Below are 17,352 nucleotides of genomic sequence, written 5' to 3'. Positions count from 1 at the left end.
ATTGGTGGCACATGCTTGCCTGTCTTCCGTTCTGCCATAGGCTCCTTCCCTGAGGGAGGTGTGAAGCTTATGGTAGTCAAGTTTGGAAGAAGAAACTTTACAGGCATGGGCCAGCCCTCTTGCCCACAAAACAAAACACAAAAACCAAAAACTAAAAAAACCAGGCTTTTTGCATTGCATATTTGTTGTGCTCTTTAGAGTTGCCTGAAACTGGCTGAATAAACGGGCCCAATACTGGCGTCCAATATTAAAATGTTCATTTGCCTACATAGCTTACAACAGATATGTTAGAAATAAGGGGAATGTTTTGATCTCTATGTGTCAGTTTACTTTTTCTCTCTTCATCAAGGGATCTGGTCCAGGAACTAGGTCTGGAGAAACGGCTTAATGTCATGCTGTGCTGCTGGCCAACACCTGGCTCTCAGGACACCTCTTGTTTTGAAGTGCTGGCAGCTTTTAAAGCATTTCATATTTGTATCTCTGTGATCTTCACAGTAACAAGGCAGGGTATCAAGAGCTCAGTATATGGCTCTTACCATTTCCTGACTTCTTTGTGTTATGCCACACATAAGAAATTGGGAAATATGTACACAGAGACCCACAAATATACATGCATATAATAATTTAAGAAAGGTATGCGGCTGCCAGGATTCCTGCTGCTCTGAGGCCTGGCTTGTTGGGTTGTTCAGAGCCGTCCGTTCTCCACCAGTTGGGAAATTCCTATCTTTGGGGAGGGTGTGAACTAATTCAAGGCTACAAGGTTACTAAATGTGGCGGTTTGAATGACGATGGCCCCCATAGGCTCATAGGTTTCAACACTTTGTCCACAGCTGGTAGAACTGTTTGGGAAGGATTAAGAGGCGTGGCCTGACTGAGGAGGTGTGTCACTGGGTGTGGGCTTAAGGTTTCAAAAGCCCATGCCATTCCCAGGTAGCTCTCTCTCTGCCTTGCCTCAACTGGTAAGCTCTCAGCTGCTGCTCTCAGTATGTTTCCTGCTTACGGCCACCCGCTCTGCCATGATGGTCTTGGACTCTAGCCCCTGGGAACCATGAACCCCCAATTAAATGTTTCCTTTTTTAATAAGTTTCCTTCAACATAATGTTTTGCCATGGCAATAGGAAAGTAACTAAGACCCTAACTAGGTGTTTAAGTCCAGATCCTCTGAATTCCAACCCAAACAACTTCAAACATAGTCTGCAGTGGGAGAAGCCTTTATTTTCAGCACAAGTCCTCATTATAGCTTAGAAGGTCAGAGAGGGTTCAAGCCTGGTTCCTTATTCCCAGCTGTGTACACTGGATCATTTTCTACCCAGACATACAGTCTGCCTCCTGACATGCCTTCTCCGGTCTGAACCAGAGCAGATTGCCCTGGTTACATTCTAGACAGCTGAGATAGTAACCCCTTTTTGCCTTGCACCCTATCATGGGTCTGGCAATGCTTGTTAGGCAATCCAAATGCAGTTTTGCTTCTCAGTTCATGAGAGGATCTCCTCTTTTGTGAGCAGAGCAATTGGTCCTCCGCTGACTAATAGTGTTGCTAAGCAGGGGACGTATGAAAAAAAATTGATAGAAAGAGGCTTTAAGCTTTCTTGTTGTTGTTTTGTTTCTGGGAATTGAATATAGAACCTTGTACACACTAGGTGTGCTGGTTGATTAGTCAGGGGTTTTTGTTTATTTGTTTGTCAATTTGACACAAGCTAGGGTCATCTGGGAAGAGGAAATCTCAGCTGGGAAAATGCCTCCATCTGATCGTCCTGAAGGCAAGTCTGAAAGCATTTCCTGGACTAAATGATGTAGGAGGGCCCAGGCCCCTGTGAGTGGTGCTGCCTGTGGGAAGGCCATCTTGAAGGAAGAAAGCAAACAGAGCAGATCAGTAAGGAGCACTCTTCCCTGGCTTCTGCTTGAGTTCCTGTCTTCCTGTCTCCAGGTTCCTGCTTGAGTTCTTGTCTCCAGGTTCATTACTTGAGTTCCTGTCCTGACTTTGTTCAAGTTGGCTTTTGTCAGTGTTTTGTTACAAGAATAGGGAGCAAACTAGGATACCGCACAAAGGGCTCTACCAAGGAGTAAACCCTCAACTGTTCCTTAACCCTTTAAATTCAAAGTACCTATGTGTATTTAGGCACCATTTTATTTATGGTAGCGTCATGCCATTTTCCAAGAAAAGACATGTATTAGTTGAAGTTCTTACTTTGTCTTTTTTGCCTTAATTGGGCCCACAGTTCATTTGTTTCTTAAGTATCTATTGTGTCCCCACTGTGTATGTCAGGCGTATTTAGGTGCAATGGATAGTTTAGTAGATAACACAGTCTATATTCATGGAGTTTTATTCAGTTGAAATTATCTGCTCCGCCCCAAACAGCTTCTATGTGTAGCCTTGGCTGTTCTGGACTTGCCTTGTAGACCAGGCTGGCCTGGAACTCACAGAGATCCACCTACCTCTGCCTCCTGAGTGCTGGGATTACAGGTGTGCACCACCACACCTGGCTTGGAATTGTCTTTAAGCCTCAGGGGGTTTGTTTGGTTTTGGTCTGGCAGGGCTGAGGTTGGAACTCACAGCTTCACAATGCTAAGCAAGCCTTCTGCTGAACCACAGATTCATCTGGTTTAAACTGGAACGAGAGCTTAAGGACACAGAGCGCCACCCTACTACTCTCATGCTTGAACCATTCCTCTCTGCTTGTCTTCCCCTCACCAACCAGCTCAACAGCTATAAGTGTGTGTGTGTGTGTGTGTGTGTGTGTGTGTGTGTGTGTGTGACGTGCCCTCATGGAGCCTCTCCGGAGTGTACCACTCTGATTTTCATAGGAACAAGAACTCTTGTTTTTCATTCATGTATCATTGGTTTTCATAGTAATTAAATTGTATCATTACAATTACAAGCGTAATGGCAGACGTGGCCTGTGAACAAATAGCACTGACCTCTGGTGAGCACTCAGCTCAATTTGTAAAACAGAAGCGCCCCGAGAGGACCTCTCTTAGTTGAGCATTGGGCATGCAGGGCATAAATGCATTTTACAGAGGCAGAGGAGCAGTTGCTAGCCTAGTGATGGGTTAGGTCCAGGGCAGGTTCAAAGGCTTCTGCCTTCTTTGTCCATTTCAGTTCGGCTGCAGAGTGGGCTTTGATGGACTTGTGCCACTCTCACTGAAGGGCTCAAACATTCAAACTCTTCCCTCCTCCTTCCCCTCCCTCCCCTCCCCTCCCTTTCACATCTCTTTTCTTCCTCTGCCTCTTCTTTTCAAGGTCTCACTGTATAGGTCAGGACAGCCTCAAACTGTGTATCTTTGGTCAGCCTTGGATTCACAGTCCTGCCTCTGGCTTCTGAGTGCTGGGATCAGTAAGCACACACCACAGCCCAGTTCAAGCAGTTATTTCAGAGCTTTATTAAGGTGAGGAAAACAGGGGCTATACTTTTTTTTTTATAAAAACCATACATCTTTTTATTGTTAAGTCAAAGAAGTATCAAAATTAAGGCAAAACTTATAGGGCAAAACTTAACAAAGCTACTAAGGAGCATCAAAGGAAGTGAAAATGGAGCTAGGCGCAGGGCGGTTATGAATTAATGGGCATGGGAAGGAATAGGAGGGGAGAGCGGTGAGATTGCGCTGACGTCACTAGGGGAGGACCTGGTCTTACTTTGATCACTCACAAGCGCCCAGGTAAATGAAGAATGCGGTAAGATTTCTAAACTCCACTACGTGCTTAAGAGTCATCCTCGCCATTGGTGCTGTCTCTGTCATCCTCTCCTTCCTCAGCTTCTTTCTCATCATCCTTGATCAACTCCAGCTGGTCCATCCCCCCACCCCCATCCTCATTATCGTCATCATCCAGCAGGGCCGCCCACCTCAGCAGAGTCATCTGCCCCTGCCTCAGACGCCATCTTCACATTAGTCTCCTCCTTCTTCACAGAGGCGCTGCTCTGCTCTTCTTCAGACTTTTCGTTCTTTATCTCTACTGCTTGTTTACTTTGTTCTTTTTCAATTTTTTCCCCCAGGCTTTCCAGCAGAGAATCCACTTTTTGTTTTATCTGAGTCAGCTCCTTCTTAATAGCCTGAAGGTCATCACCTTTCAACTTTCCAGACTTGGAAGAAGATCCTCGTTGCCCACTCTTTGAATTGAATCTACGTTTGTCCCTTTGTGAGGTGTTTCCTGACACATGCTGGAGTTTAGAAGGCACCACAGCTCAAGCAATAGGAGGAGGAGGAGGAGGAGGAGGAAGAGGAGGAGGAGGAGGAACACGTGCTGGGTAACTGTACATCCTGTCATAATAATCCCGTTGAAAGTCATAGTCCAAGTCAAACGAGAACTGTACATGTCCACTGCAGATTGTTTCACTCCTGCTTTTCCTCAGTTCACTTCTGGCTCTGAAGCCAGGTTAATATCTAAAACCTGGCCAGCAATCATCCTGCCGTCCTCTCTGGCTACAGCAGCCCAGGCATCTTCTTCATTAACATACTGGATGAAGGCAAAGCCCTTATGCGCAGAGCAACCCACAATTTTGCCATACTTTGAAAAGATGGCCTCCACATCAGACTTCTTGACCACAAGAGTATTGAGATTCCCAATGAATACATGAGAATTCGTGGATCGAGGATCTGTCTTGTTGGTAACATTGCTAGCCATCTCCTTGGATGATAAGGTATCTCACAAAGCTGAAAACAAGAAGAAGGAGAGAGAGAGAGAGAGAGAGAGAGAGAGAGAGAGAGAGAGAGAGAGAGAGAGAGAGACAGGAAACTGCCTCCCATACTGCGGGTCAACACTGAGATGCTGAAGGCACAGCAAGCTGGGAAGCACTCAACCGTCCATCTCTGTCTCTTCACCGGCTATGCTTTTTTTTAAAGCCAAGTTTTATTTTGCTTTTATAAAATCTATGAAGCACAGCTCTGTCTGGCCTTTCATGTGCTGCCCTGTTTCTCTGCAGTCTTCCCTAGCTTACCTCCCTGGTTAGGCCCCACCCTTCTTCCAGTAGCAGTGCAGCCTTAGGATAGCAGAGTCCCCACCCAGCCCCTTTCTGTGCCTCTCAAAACCCATGCCTCAGAGTCCAGCTGAGAAGTGTCACAGATCAGACACAAACCCAGGTCTATGGACAGGGTGGGTAAAGGAAAATCAAGGGAACCTTGGCCTCATCTCCTATCAAAAGGCATATGGAAGTCATCACACACACACACACACACACACACACACACACACACACACACACGAGAGAGAGAGAGAGAGAGAGAGAGAGAGAGAGAAAGACAGAGAGAGAGACACAGAGAGAGACAGAGAGAGAGACAGAGAGAGAGAGACAGAGAGAAAGAGAGAGAAAGAGAGAGAGAGAGTGAGAGTGCTCTAGTCCTCTACTTTTTAATAAAATTTCACATACCCTTATTATAATGAATTGGCTGTATTTTTCTGTCTTGAATTTCACAACTGTCACCTCTGCCCCCACTAGCTGAAAATTTCCCTTCCAGAACAATCCAGGACCAGTGGCCCTGGACTCAAAGAGCATGTGATCTCTGAGCTTCTCCCTGGAATGAAGCACTCCATCGGTCCTCTGCAATTAAGCAGAGTCACTTGTGTAATGGGGAAGAAGAGTATGGTCCATCCCCACGGTGCCACCTCTAAAGAGAAAGACAAACAAACAGGCAACTGCAACAAATAACAGACTGTCCTAGGTCCCATAGTGCTTCTGAAGTGACAATGAAGGTGACAGAGATCATTTAATCCCAGCAGCTACAGGCAATGAGGTTAAGACGCCAGGGCACAACGACCTGCAAAGGACGGGGCTTCCTGCTACAAAGCTGGGCAGAAGCCTCTCCTATTTAGTCATCTACTGCCACCAAGACACCAGCTGTTTTCAAAGTGTGGTTGCCAAGCCCCCAGGGTTCTGGTCCTATTTTGAGTGTGCCTAAAGTCAAAAGTGCTTTCATAATGATATGATGATGATCTATTTTTCACTGTTTGGTGTCCTCACTGATGGAGGACAGAGCCAAAGTACTGGTGAGTAGAACTCCCGCCATCTTCCCACTCACTGAGGTAAGAACACCCAACTGTGTCAGTTCCCACGCTGCGCACTTGCAACAAACAATGCTACTACTCTCACCTAAGAATGTCCTTGATGAAGGAAAGGTATCAGTTGTATTAAATATTGGTACTTCTCAAAATAATCTGTATGATAAAATGTGAATTATGCATGAGATGTTTTTTATGTATTCCAAAGTATGATTGTTACCATAGAAAAGCACAGGAAAACACTGAGGCAATTATTTCAATTGTGAGTTGAACGGACCACTTTATCATAGAACATCTTTTTTTTTTCTTTTTTTTTAAAGAATGAGTGACAAAGAGTGCTTTTTTTCCCCCCTAGACTGGGCATTTGGCAGGCACTTTCTCAAAAATGAACAAAGGGAGTCTGTCACTTCAAGGAAAATAACCTACAGTATTTGTTGCCAATGATGAAATTTGAGCTTCTATGTGCAAATTGGAATTTTAAAACACTCATTCCCAGCACTGTGGTCCTTGGTAGCTTCCCAGTGCTGAAGGACCTTCCTGATGAGGTCAGCGATATCAATGAGAAGGCTATTTCTCCTGACGTGGCTTAATGAAATGTGTCAACTTTTGGAATACTAGTATAACTCAAGAAACCAACACTTTTCTATGACCAGTGCATTGTGTGCAGGATAATGAACACATGAAAGGTTCCTTCTAAGCACTTAATAATACTGGCTCTGTCGAGCCCCTAGGCTTGTCCCTGGCTCCCCCCACTAAGTAAATAAAGCAGCATTCTAAGTGTAAAGCAGGTGGATGGACAGATTACAGAAAGTTCATTGGCACAGAGTCAGAGTCCACATTGGACTGAGCATATAAAAATACCTTGAGGTAGTGGGTGGGAGGTCAGCAAGATGGCACAGCAGGAAAAAGCAGTTGCCACCATGTCTGGTAAGCCTGAGTTTGAGCCCCAAGACCCATATAGTAGAGGGAGAAAACTTGCTCCTTCAAATTCTTTTCTGATTGCCACACAATAAATAAAATGTAATTTTAAAAAATTGAATAAGGGCTGGAGAGATGACTCAGCAGTCAGGAGAGATGACTCAGCAGTCAAGTGCACTTGTTCTTGCAAAGGACAGGATTGGGTTCCCAGCACCCACATGGCAGCTCACAACTATCTGTAACCCCAGTTCCAGGGGACTTGGTGCTTTCTTCTGACCTCTGAGCACACCAGGAATGCACCTACGTTCATGCAGGCAAAACACTCATTAACATGAGAAAAACAAATCTTAAAAAAATACATTTAAGTTTTTGTGTATTAATTATTTTTAAAAAGGCTTGTGTAATCTTAACTTTTCTAGTTGTATATTAATGTCTTAATTTTGTAAAAATTACAAAAATTGGGCCAGAGAGCTACAAAGGCAAAGGAACTTTTCGTTTATTTGTTTGTTTTTTGGTTTTTCAAAACAGGGTTTCTCTGTGTAGTCTCGACTGTCCTAGACTCACTTTGTAGACCAGGCTGGCCTGGAACTCACAGTGATCTGCCTGCCTCTACCTCCCTTAGTGCTGGGATTAAAGGTATGTGCCACCACTCCCAGCTTGGTTTCTTGTTTGTTTGATTTTTGGTTGGAACGTTTCACCAAGCCTCCATGACCTGAGTTCGATCCCTGGCACCTAGGCAAAGATACAAAGTGAAAACTGGCTTGCTCATCAACTCCCCTAAAGCACAACCAACAGTGGTAAACTGCACCCCATACGCTGGGTTCCTTTTCCTGCCCCACAGTTCTGCTTTTCTGGAGGCCCACTGCCACCAAGGACCCCAGAGGCAACTTTAGCACCCAAAACCTCAGGGGCCACTCAGGCCACAAAAACCCCAGTGAAGACACCTTATTGGATCTGAAGACTTTCTGGTCACCAGAACCCCAAGCTACTCAGGCCAGATGACAAAGAGGGAACATAAATCAAGGAGAAAACATCCAAATAAAAGAAAGAAAGAAACAAACAAATAAACAAACACCCATCCAAAAAATATAACTCAGAAATCAGCACCTGAACCTATAATAGCTACCACACCCAGATGGGCAAAGGCCAGCATAAGAACACAGTCAACAGCAGCCAGGGAAATATGGCACCACCAGAGCCCAGATACCCTAACACAGCAGAAGCACAAGAAAATGACTTTAAGTTCAATCTTATGAAGATATAGAGGCCTTTAAAAAGGAAATGAATAAATCCCTTAAAGAAATACGGGAAAATACAATCAAACAAGTAAAGGAAATGAATAAAGGTGTTCAAGAGCTGAAAATGGGAATAGCATCAGTAAAGAAAACACAAACTGAGGGAATCCTGGAGATGGAAAACCTAGGGAAGAGAACAGAAACCACAGATGCCAGCATCATCAACAGAGTACAAGAGATGGAAGAGAGAATCTCTGGTGTTAGATGATACAAGAGAAGAAATTGATACAAACATTTAAAAAATGTTAAATCTAAAAAGTTCCTGACACAAACATCCAGGAAACCTAGGGGACTATGAGAAGACCAAACCTAAGAGTAATATGAATAGAAGAAGAAAATTCACAGCTTAAAGTTTCAGAAAATATTTTTTAAATGGTAGAATATTTTCCCAATGTAAAGAAAGAGATGCCTATAATTATACAAGAAAGCTACAGAACAGCAAATAGATTGGACCAGAAAAGAAAATCCTCCTGCAACATAATAATCAAAACACTAAATGTAGAGAACATAGAAGAATATTAAAAGCTGCAAGGGAAAAAGGCCAAGTCACATATAAAGTCAGACCTATCAGAATTACACCTGATCTTTCAACAGAGACTGTAAAAGCCAGAAGGGCCTGGGCAGATGTCTTGAGGTCTCTAAGAGACCACAGATGCCAGCCTAGACTACTATACCCAGCAAAACTTTTAATCACCATATATGGAGAAAACAAGATATTTCATGATGAGACCAAATTTAAACAGTATCTATTAACAAATATAGCACAAAGACGATATTAGAATAAAAACTCCAAAACAAGGTTGACTACATCCAAGAAAACATAGGCTATAAATAATTTTATACCAGAAAAACTAAAAAGAAAGGAAGCACACACACACACACACACACACACACACACACACACACACACACACACACACAACCACCACCACCAAAATAAAAATAACAGAAATTAACAATCACTGGTCATTAATATCTCACAACACCAATGGACTCAATTCCATATTAAAAAGACACAGGCTAGGAGGGTTCAGTGGAGCACACCTGTAATCCCAGCACTTGGTGGTTGGAGGAGGCAGGGGCAGGTGCATCTCTGTGAGTTTGAGGCCAGCCTAGTCTACAATGCAAGTCCAGGACAGCCAAGGCTACACAGAGAAACCTTATCTCAAAAAGACAAAAAACAAACAAAACAAAAAGACACAAGGTAACAAAATGAATTTGAAAACACTATCTACCATTTTGCTGCATACAAGAAACATATCTCAGCATCAAGGATTGACATTACCTCATTATCTTAGAGTAAAGCAAATGGACCCAAGAAACAAGCTGGAGTAGACATTCTAATATTTAATAAAATAGACTTCTAACCAAAATCAGTCAAAAGAGATGGGGAAGGACACTTCATATTCATCAAAGAAAAAAAAAAAAAACACCAAGATTATGTCTCAGTTCTGAATATCTATGTCACAAAATGTAAGGGCACTCACATTCATAAAAGAAACATTACTAAAGCTTAAAATCACACATTCAACCTTGCACATTAATAGTAGGAGACTTCAACACTCCTCTCTCAACAATGGAGAAATCATCCAGACAGAGACTAAACAGAGAAATAATGAAACTAATGGGCATTATGAATCAAATGGACCTAATAGATATCTATAGAACATTTTACCCAAACCCAAAATAATATACTTTCTTCTCAGCATGTCATAGAAACGTCTCTAAAAATGATCATATAGTCTCAACAGATATAAGAAAATTGAAATAACCACCCGTATCTTATAAGATCATCATGGATTAAAGCTGGACTTAAACAACAACAGAAACAACAGAAAGCCTACAAACTCATGGGAACAGAACAATTCTTTACTCAATGACTCAAGGAAGAAAAAAAGAAAAAAGAAATTAAAGTCTTTCTAGAATTCAATGAAAATGAATGTACAACATACTCAAACTTATGGGACACAATGAAAGCAGTGGTCAGAGGACTGTTCAGAGCAACTAAGCACCTTTATAAATCAGTGAGATCTCATTGTAGAGACGTAGCAGCACACTTGACAACTCTAGGACCAAAAGAAGCAAGCACACGCAACAGGAGTAGATGACAGGAAACAATCAAACTCAGGGCTGAAATCAATAAGTTAGAAACAAAGAGAACAATACAAAGTTGGTTCCTTGACATAATCAACCAGATAGAGAAACCCTTAGCCAAACTAATTAAAAGACAGAGACAAAAAATCCAAATTAACAAAATCAAAAATGAAAAGGAAGACATAACAGCAGACACTGAGGAAATCCAAAGTATCGTTAGGTCTTACTTCAAAAATCTATACTTTACAAAATTGGAAAAATCTAAATAAAATGGATGGTTTTCTTGATAGATACCACTTTTCAAAGTTAAATCAAGATCAAGTAAGCTATCTTAATTGACTTATAACTCATAAGGAAATAGAAGCACTCATTAAATGTCTCCCAATCAAAAAAGCCCAGGACCAGAGGGTTTTAGCAGGATTCTACCAGATTTTAGAAGAGTTAATTCCAATCAATATTCCTCAAGTAGAAACAGAAGAAACATTCTCAATTCATTTTATTATGTCACCGTCACCCTGGTACCTAAACCACATAAAGACTCAATAAAGAAAGAATTTCAGGAGTGTGATACTGCAAGCCTTTAATCCCAGCACTCAGGAGGCAGAGGCAGGCAGATCTCTGTGAGTTCAAGGCCAGCCTGGTCTACAAAGAGAGTGCAGAACAGCCAGGACTCTGTATAATAAAGAAACCCTGCTTCAAAACAAAGCAAAAACAAAAAGAAAGCAAGAAAAAAAAAGAACTTCAGACCAATTTCACTTATGAACATTGATGCAAAAATACTCATAAAATAGTTGAAACCTATGCCAGGCATGGTGGTGCATACCTTTAATCCCAGCATGCAAAAGGCAGAGGCAGGCAGATCTATATGAGTTCGAGGCCAGCTTGGTTTACAATGTGAGTTCAGGACAGCCAAGGCTACACAGAGAAACCCTGTCTTGGAAAACCAAATCTAAGAACACATCAAAAACATCATCCACCATGATCAGATGGAATTCATCCCAAGATGCAGGCTTGGCTCAACATGCAAAACTCCATGAATGTAATCCACCATGTAAATGAACTGAAAGAAATAAAAAACACATTATCATCTCATTAGATGCTGAAAAAGCCTTTGACAAAATCCAACACCCCTTCATGATAAAAGTCTTGGAGAGATCAGGGATACAAGGTGCATACCTAAACACAATAAAGTCAGTATACACTAAGCCAATAGCCAACATCAAATTAAATGGAGAGAAACTTAAATAAATCCCACTAAAATCAGGGACAAGACAAGCCTATCCACTCTTTCCATACTTACTCAATATAGTACTTGAAGTTTTAGCTAGAACAATAAGACAACTAACGCAGATCAGGAGGGTACAAACTGGAAAGAAAGAAGTCAAAGTATTGCTATTTGCAAATGATATGACAGTATATATAAACAACCCAAATATTCTACCAGGAACTCCTACAACTGATAAACACCTTCAGCAAAATGGATGGATGCAACATTAACAACAACAACAACAAAAAGCAATAGTCCTCCTATATATAAATGATAAATGAGCTCAGAAAGAAATTAGGAAAGCAGCACCAACACAACACAAAAATAATATAAAGTATCTTGGTGTTACTCTAACCACACAAGTGAAAGATCTGTATGACAAGAACTTCAAATCTTGGAAGAAAGAAATTGAAGAAGATATCAGAAGACAGAAAGATCTCCCATGCTCATGGATCAGTAGGACTAACATAGTAAAAATGGCCATGTTATCAAAATCATCCACAGATACAACCAATTTCCATTAAAATTCCAACACAATTCTTCATATGGGAAAACAAAAAACAAACACAAAAAACAAAACAAAACAAAACAAAAACCAACCCAGGATAGCTAAAACAATCCTGTACAATAAAAGAACTTTTGGAGTATCACCATCCCTCATTTCAAGCTTTTTACAGAGCAACAGTAATTAAAACCACGTGGTACTAGCTTAAAAATAGGATGATGAATGGAACTGAAGCAAAGACCCAGAATTAAACCCACACACCAACAGACACCTGATTTTTTTTTTCTTTTTGAGACAAGGTCTCTGTGTAGCCTTGGCAGACACCTGATATTTGACAGAGAATCCAAAAGTACACAGTTGAAAAAAGAAAGCATCTTCAACACATGTTTCTGGTCTAACTGCATTTCTGCATACAAAAGAATGCAAATAGATCCATATTTATCACCCCACACAAAACTCAGGTCCAAGTGGATCAGAGACCTCAACCTAGAACTGGACACACTAAATCTGATAGGAGAGAAAGTGGGGAAGAGCCTTGAATACGTTGGTACAGAAGACAACTTCCTGAACAGAACACCAACAGCTCGGGCATTAAGATCAACAATTAATAAATGGGACCTCGTGAAACTGAAAAGCTTCTGTAAAGCAAAGGACAATGCCAACAGGACAGAATGGCAGCCTACAGACTGGGAAAAGATCTTAGCCAATCCTGTATTGGACAGCTATCTAAGGTAAATAGAGAATTCAAGAAAACAAACCAAATAACCCAATTAAAAATAGGGTACAGACAATACCCCATAAATAGAGAATTCTCGACAGAGGAATGTCCAATGACTGAGAAACACTTAAAGAAATGTTCAGCATCATTAGTTATCAGGGAAATGAAAATTAAATCTCTCTGAGATTCCATCTTACACCCTTTAGAGTAGCTAAGACCAAAAACTCAACAGACAACTCATGCTGGTGAGGATGTGGAGAAAGGGGAAAATGCCTCCACTGCTGGTGGGAGTGCAAACTTGTACAACCCCTTTGGAAATCAATCTGGCACTTTCTCAGAAAATTGGCAATAGTTCTGCCTCAAGACCCAGCTATACCATTCCTGGTCATATATCCAAAAGATGCTCCACCATACATAAGGATACTTGCTTAACTATGTCCATTGTAGCTTTATCCATAAAAGCTGGAAACTGGAAACAGTCTAGATATCCCTCAGTTGACGAATGGATAAAGAAACTGTGGTACATTTACACAATGGAATACTACTCAGCTTTTAAAAACAATGATATCATGAAAAGTTATAGACAATAAAATGGCTATTATTAATAGCCTATAATTTTTGGCAGTTATTATTCAACTGATTTCATATCAATAAAGACATAGACCCCTGATAGATTTTTTAAAAAGTTTTATTTATTTATGTATTTATTTGAATACAGTGTTCTGCCTACACACCAGAAGAGGGCACCAGGGCTCATTATAGATGGCTGTGAGCCACCATGTGGTTGCTGGGAATTGAACTCAAGACCTTTGGAAGAGCAGGTAGTGCTCTTAACCTCTGAGCCACCTCTCCAGCCCCCACCTGATTGATTTTTAATAAGGCTTATTTCATCTGGGGCTGGGTAGACATTAACCCCCTAAAGTATCTCGTTACCTCCCTGTTCCACATTTATGCCATTTGCTCTAATCATTCCTATCTGGGCTACTTCCAATCCAAAATAATGTAAATACTTGCACATGCTTTCCATTTGGGCTGTTTCTCTCCAGCCATGCCAATCCTCAGAGTTTCCTCCCAGCCATGTGGTTCTTCTTTAGGCTAACTCCTTTATGCTATAGTTGCAGACAGGTTAGAGTAAAGAAGGTGGTCTGCTTTCTTTTCTTCTCTTCTACCTCTCTCTCCCCTTCCCTTGATCCTTCTCTCCTCCAAACCCTTGAACTTACTTTGCCTGCCTCACTTTCGCCCTGCCCAGGTGTAGGCATTTATTTAGCTAATCAGGGAATAATTTGGAGGCAAGATTACACAGTATCATTCTGGGTACATGATTGTCTGTGTGTAAAAGACAGCAAGCCGACCTCAGGGAGCAAAATCATTAACAACCAAACACAAAGCAGCAGACCATGCTGTTACAATGACATTTGAAGGCAAATGGATGGAACTAGAAAAGATCATCCCGAGTGAGGTAACCCAGACCCAGAAAGACAAGCATGGTATATACTCACTTATAAGTGGATATTAGCCATAAAGTACAGGATAACCATGCTACAATCCACAGACCCAAAGAAGCTACGTAACAAGGAGAGCCCAAGGGAGGATGCTTGAATCTCACCGAGAAGGGGAAATAGAATATACATCAGGAGGGAGGGGACTAGGTGGCTGAGGGGGTCAGGAGGGGAATAGCAGGCATCAAGTTGGGGGAGGTCAGAGGGAGAGAACACTGGGAGAGAGAACTGGAATCAGTTGCAGGGGGGTGGGGGCATCTCTAGGATGAGCTAGAAACCTAGGACAATGGAAACTCCCAGGAATCTATGAGGGTGACTCTAGCTAAAACTCCTAGCAATGGGGGACTGTGGAACCTGACCCGGCCATCTCCTGTAACCAGGCAAGACATCCAATGGAGGGACTGGGACGCCAACCTAGCCACAAAACCTTCAACCCACAATTTGTCCGTCTACAAGATATGCAGAGGTAAAAATGGAGTAGAAATTGAGGGATTGGCCAAGCGATATCTGGCCCAGCTTGAGACTCATGCCATGAGAGAGCGCCGCCCCCCACCCCCGCCCCCGACACTATTAATGGCACTCTGCTATAATTGCAGACAGGAGCCTACAACTGTCATCTGAGAGGCTTCACCCAGCAAGTGATGGAAACAGATGCGGAGAGTCACAGTCACAGGCAAAGATGTGGAGGAGCAGGAGGAAGGATTGAAGGAGCCAGAGAGGTCAAGGACACTACAAGGAAAGCCTACAGGATCAACAAACCTGAGCCCATAGGGGCCCACAGAGACTGAACCGACAACCAGAGAGCATGCGTGGGACAGACCTAGGTCCTCTGCACATGTGTAAACAGTTGTGCAGCTTGATTTCATGTGGACTCCTAACGGCAGGGGCAAGGGCTGTCTCTGACTCCGTTGCCTGCCTTTGGATCCCTTTCCCCTTACTGGGCTGCCTTGTCCAATCTCAGTAGGAGAAGATGCACCTAGGTCTACTGCAACTTGATGTGCCAAGGCAGGTTGATATCCGTAGAAGGCCTCCCATTTCTGAGGGGGGAGAGGCGTGAGAGGGAGGAACTGGGAGAAGGGGAGGGAAGAGAAGCTGCAGTAGGGATGGAAAGTAAATAACAAACAAACAAACAAATAAATAAAAGAAGCCTGGCCTCCCAAGTTCTTATCTAAGTTCCACAACAATGCTTGGCACACCTGCAGCATTCCTTACCAAAAATCAAGTTAGAGAACCATCCTCTGGTGTGAAATGAAAAGAAAAGTAGCATTACTTCCCCCCCCCACCCAAGTACTGTATTTTAGAAGGGGTGTGTGTGTGTGTGTGTGTGTGTGTGTGTGTGTGTGTGTGTGTTTGTTACTGAGACGAGAACCCAAGGTCCCTCTTCTCACTTCACTATGGAACATTTCCCCAGCTATTTTAAAAATGTTTATATATAAAGTTTAAATATATGCTATATATATATCTGTGTGTTGTGTTGGGAGGTATGCACACGTGAACATCAAAGAACAGTTTTGTGGAGTTAATTCTTTGTTTTCAGGGAAGCATTTTTACCAGCCAATTAATGGCTAAGCTACCTCACAGGCTTCTCCCACCATCCATCCATCCATCCATCTTGAGATAGGGTCTTGCTAATTTCCTCAGATGGTCTCCAATTGTTTCTATAAGGCAGTATGGCCTCACCCCTATTCTGTCTCTGCTTCCAAGTCCCCTGAGCAGCTAGGGACACAAGCCTGTGAGATCCTGCCTAGCTTAGAAGATGTGACTTCTATAAGAATAGAAATACTTATGTTGCTATATAATAGCTTCATTTTGGTTGTATTACAGTTAGTAAACACATTAACATCTCTACCGGGAGATATAATTTTCCTGCATTTCAAGAATATAAAGGGGCTCTCAGAAGGAAACAGTTGACTCCTTGGAAAATAGACGGGAGGGAAGAATGTCTACTTTGCCAAGTAATCCAAGGCCGTCACTGTTTTGTTTTTAGCCCTACCCTGCACCCTGTGTCAGAAAACTCCAGAAGATCTTTGGCACCTTAAAATCAAAGGACTTAAAACAAAGAAGTCCCAAGTAATGAAAAGAAGAGGTCTTCAGGGAGCCATGCTGCAGTGGCCTCCAGCCCTGCAGGCAGCCTGTCAGCCTCATACCCAGGCACCCAGTGCCACTCAGCCCCAGACCCATCCTGGAAAGAGACTTAAGAAAACCAGAGCTGCCCTCTGCCCTCAGCTCTGAGCTCTGGGCCTCAGGCCCCTGCAGAGAAGGAAAGGTACTGTAAATCTCTCACACTTGCCCAAAGCTGCCAGAAGGCTCCTTTCAGTTAGTAAACAGGGATGGCCTGGCCATCTTTCTCTTCTTTAATAACCTGTGGGGCATCTATTGATTGCACATGCTGGTGTCTCATAAATTGGGCCAGGGCCTGTCCTCCGGTTGCTCCGGAGCGGCATGGATGGCGAAACTGCCTCACTAATACCAGTACTTCATGTGTATGGAGCACAGTGCCCTGTGCCACATAACCATAAAGAACATGTGTCATCAGGCGCTGAGAAGGCGCGGGAACAACTCCGGGGGCAGCTGTGGCGTCTAGGCATGAGCTCTGGGGACACCGCAGCATCTGGGCAGGCCGCAGACTTTAATTAGGCAGTTTCTTCCACTTCAATCAAGATTGACAGGAAAGGGGATTGCAGGCCTCAGTTTCCAAATGGGAGGAAACCACAGGTCCATGTGGGTAGATGGGAACAGTATTTTTTTTTTCTAGCCCCCTCAGCAGGGATGGGAGCCAGTAGAAAGGAATGTACCTCTCTTAGCCTGAGTTGTGGGTGGAAGCCCAAGTTAGAAATCAAAGGGTGTATTCAAAACTCTTGCCTCAGGGGCTGCAGAGAATTTCTCATCCCAGTGCCAACCTTAACAATCTGGGTCTCAGATGCACACTTGTAACCCTGGCAACAAGCTGGGTAGAGACAGGAGTATCTTAGAGGAGGAAGAGGGTGAGGTTGATAGAGGAAGGCACTGGGCATCCTTTCCTGGCCCCAAGAGCACCCCCACCCCCACGCATGTTGGAATACCA

The 17,352-nt window shown here is 42.9% G+C and overlaps 1 pseudogene across 1 annotated transcript; it reads right to left on the bottom strand.

Annotated features, from left to right (window-relative positions):
* Positions 1-3,608: 3,608 nt before the first annotated feature.
* On the bottom strand, positions 3,609-4,704 carry LOC311602912 (heterogeneous nuclear ribonucleoprotein C-like; annotated as a pseudogene). The gene has a single exon. The product of its transcript is annotated as a heterogeneous nuclear ribonucleoprotein C-like (transcript).
* Between the last annotated feature and the right edge of the window lie 12,648 nt (positions 4,705-17,352).

This window comes from Acomys minous (genome assembly GCF_964271855.1).
Source record: "Acomys minous genome assembly, chromosome: 8".
Classification (NCBI taxonomy): domain Eukaryota; kingdom Metazoa; phylum Chordata; class Mammalia; order Rodentia; family Muridae; genus Acomys; species Acomys minous.
This window is presented reverse-complemented; position numbering and strand designations above follow the sequence as displayed.